The sequence below is a fragment of the Belonocnema kinseyi genome, chromosome 7, assembly GCF_010883055.1.
Source record: "Belonocnema kinseyi isolate 2016_QV_RU_SX_M_011 chromosome 7, B_treatae_v1, whole genome shotgun sequence".
In the NCBI taxonomy this organism is placed as follows: Eukaryota; Metazoa; Arthropoda; class Insecta; order Hymenoptera; family Cynipidae; genus Belonocnema; species Belonocnema kinseyi.
Genome location: NC_046663.1, coordinates 112,551,523 through 112,555,256, shown reverse-complemented (window position 1 = coordinate 112,555,256; position 3,734 = coordinate 112,551,523). Strand labels below are relative to the sequence as shown.

Sequence of the window (3,734 nt, the reverse complement as noted above, 5' to 3'; positions counted from 1 at the left end):
TAATAGATTCCCTCATGGAACTGAAGCAAAGTCACTATTTTCATAATATATTACATTGAATTTTATAACCAAAAATTCGGTTACTTTTTGTTTTGTTCTTTATATTTTTATGTTACCACAATTATTTAAGATACTATACGGATAAAATTGTTTTCTGCGAATTTTTTTAAAATACGGACTGTAGATTTATTAGAGCGTTATCTAAAGTTTGGTTTAGAAAAGGGCTGATCATTTCGAAGTTGAGATAAGTAAAATCCAAAATCGCATCTTATGCGATTTTATATGGTATGATATCGACTTTTTGTTTATGAACCATGAAACAAGTGTCGATTATAACTTGCAAGATCATGCTCTTATTTTTTGAAGAATTTTATGAGCCTGTGAATTAGAGCATTAATAATGAGAGGATAACAAAGTTCGAGGTTGACTATTTCCTCGACAATTGGTTCTTTTTCCCTATGTTGCACGGACAAGTGAGACAGGTTTAGAAAAAAAAATTCACGATAAATTTATCCGGCTATATGACTCTATACGTAACTTCATACAGGCCATAAGGGCCCTTTTCATGCCGATGCCCACATATTATGTGTCAAGTGCAGAAACTAGCTAGTTTGTTTTGAGAAACAATAAAAGGAAACTTGTTCCCTTGTCTCTTGACGCCTACATACTCATGTGCGAAAAGTAAGAAGAGTCTGAGTGACAAAGTTTTTGAGATTTAAGGCCAGTAGTGAAGTTATGTTGACTTTTTTAGCTTACCTGTATAATTGTGTTAAAGTTCGACAGAAAGTATAAGGAGTGGGAGAGTTAGTATTGTTATTAAAGTTTTTGACACATAAAGCCAGTTATTCCAGTTATTACAAAAATATCGGTTTTTGCGTACAATTTGAAAATGGCCCACTTTACACATATATGTATGCTTCAAAAATCAAACATTCCATGCATATATTACAAATAAACGTTATCGTTGAATTATTCTGCAAAGGGTATACAATTAACTGTTTTATCCAATTTTGAATAACTTTAGAAGAAATGCACATTTAGTGTTGTTCTTAGGCTCGTTTTTAAGAGAAATTTTAGAGCTTCGTCCTAGAATTAATTTTAATTTGTTCTCTGGTTTGGTAAAAATGTATAAAAATTTATATATATATATATAAGGGTGTGTGTGGGGGGGGGTCCTTTAAGCAAATGAGATAACACTTTTAGAAGCATCTTTGATGAAAACTAGATGATTTTACGTTCAAATTGAGAACTTCAAACATTATAACAGTATAATATTGGGTCGATGGAATGTACGTGTAATAACAGTATGTTGTAAAGATACATTGTATTTTGTATAAGAAACCAGATTGGTTTATTTTTTAGAATATTCAGGGTTTTTAGAAGTACGTGATTAATTTTGTTTCCTTCCATTGTATGGTTTGCATTTCTACAAACTTGTTTACCGTTTCCCATTTAGTTAAATGTTTATTTGTTTTTATATGGTAAAGAAAATCCTAGTTCCCTAATTAGCCATATATAACATTTGAAAGTACATTTTTTAAACCAACACAAACTTTAAATACCCAATTATGTAACAAAATTGCACAAGGGGGCCTAAAAAGAATTATGTTCCACAAAACAATGAAGACATCCAAGCAACCTCTCACTTATTTATTAATTATTCGTCTTTTTACATTCTCATTCTAATTAGAAGGTATTGGTTTTATATGAAAAATGACTTTCGCGGATTCCATCAAATGTGGACGTTTTGAGACCCCCTGAGTCAGAAAAAATAGTTCTTTCGTTGGTGTCTGTCGTCTTTGTTGTCGTTGTAGACTGTAAATACGTTCACATTTGAAGAAATTATTCGATTGGATTCCCCTTTGGCACACTTTATAAAGAAATGAAAAGAAGAAGATGAAAAGAGAAGAAGAAATTAAAAAAAGTCAGAGCATTTTGAAAATTGTTGAGGCCCATTTTTTTGCATATTTGAAATTTTTTCGAAAGCTATTAACAGTGGATCAAAATACAAACAATTTATCCTAATTAGTTTACTTCGATGAAATAAAAATTACCAAAGTTATATCATTTTCAAAATCCAAAGAACCAAACGAAAATTAAAACTTGAAGCCAAACAAACCGTGATATGGGAAAAAGCCAAGAGAAGAAAGACGTTACTTTTTCAAGGCCTTACAAGATTGTCTGAACAACTTTTTAAATTTTGCTAGCAATAAATTAAAAATTCAAATTTTTGTGCAAAAAAAACGAATGAAAAAAAACAATAACTCTATGTTGTGGCAAACAAAGCAAGGTACGAAAAGAGATAGATTGACAATAACTGTGCACTTAAAAAAGAATAGCAATTTTTTCAAGCATTACTTTTTCGTAGGATAAGTAGTTTTTGTTCTATTTTTGAAAAACATTGAAAATAAAAAAATCATATCTGAGTACAATAATACAAGATATGAGAATAAGTGGACAAAATTTATTCCCTCCAAAAAAATTACAAATTTTTTACGAATATTTTTTTTTTGATAGGAAGCGTACCCAGATAACAATCATGCATGGAACATTACCGGACCGATGGGCGTCGTGCCGCCGTTGTTTGGATCGCTTGGATACAATAATAACGCAATATCCATTCCCCATTTACAAGCCTCTATATATACATTCAAACATTTTTTTAAACTTTCTTTTCACTCAATATACCAGTGCAGCATGCGTACAACACAACTGAACGGCGTGCTAGCGATAAGGTACCACTATATTAGATGGGAATATGCAAGCTGCCATTCTGGTTCCGCGCCAAATTCAAAATCGCTAAATTTATATCGAATTATATAAATACACTTACATGATATAGATTAATTGTTTTTAAATTATACTGAAGCATTGTTATCAAAACATAAATTATAAATAACATTACGTGATATAATATATGAAATATTTAAATTCGACTATATGATTTTTTAAAGAAATATTAACAAATAATAAAATAATAATAGACTATAGGTCAAACATTAATACAATACATTTTCAAGAGTTTATTATGATAGCTAATTATATTTCACATCATACGTCCTTTTTATTTGCGTGGGTTAATGTGCGTCGTTCTGTAGAAAAATGGGTTCCTAACCTTATTCTCTTCTGGATCTCATTTCGCTTTAATATATCAAAAAAATGCTCATAGGCAATTTAATTGTATGTAAACGTAACCTTCAAACCCCCTATATTTGAATTATATTGTGATAGTCATAAATATTAATAATAACTTCGCATAATCTTGAATTTAAATTCTGTTTCCATTTGTCGCGTCTACAATTTATGATCCACATTGACAGTCTTTCTCTTCGCCCTAGTAGAAAACGGTAAAGTTTAAATCCATCCTCGCTTCTATTTTTACAAAACAAAGCACTGCATCAGGCCATTTTTCTTATATTCTAAACTTAATTTTAATTAAACTATACGACATGCTTCTCGCTTCTCAGTATAATTCAAAAATAAGTAATCTATATCATGTTAGTGTATTTATATAATTCGATATCAATTTAGCGATTTTGAATTTGGCGGGGAACCAGAATGGCAGCTTGCATATTCCCATCCAGGGGTGCGTTCCAGGGAACCACCCGGGTGCACTCCGAGCCGTTCCACTCGACCAAAGATATTATAAACGTAGATGCGGTGCGGGCTTAGTTGCCCGCCATAAATGTAGACGGCGCGTCCGGCGAAAAAAGTCACTTCCCCTCTACCCACCG

At 31.6% G+C, this 3,734-nt stretch overlaps 2 protein-coding genes across 11 annotated transcripts in view; one reads left to right on the top strand and one right to left on the bottom strand.

Moving 5' to 3' along the window:
• LOC117176271 (protein furry) overlaps positions 1 to 3,734 on the top strand; it is a 248,667-nt gene that overhangs the window by 40,799 nt on the left and 204,134 nt on the right. The window lies entirely within an intron of this gene.
• The window catches only part of LOC117176272 (neuropeptides capa receptor), a 42,142-nt gene that overhangs the window by 7,460 nt on the left and 30,948 nt on the right, over positions 1 to 3,734 (bottom strand). The window lies entirely within an intron of this gene.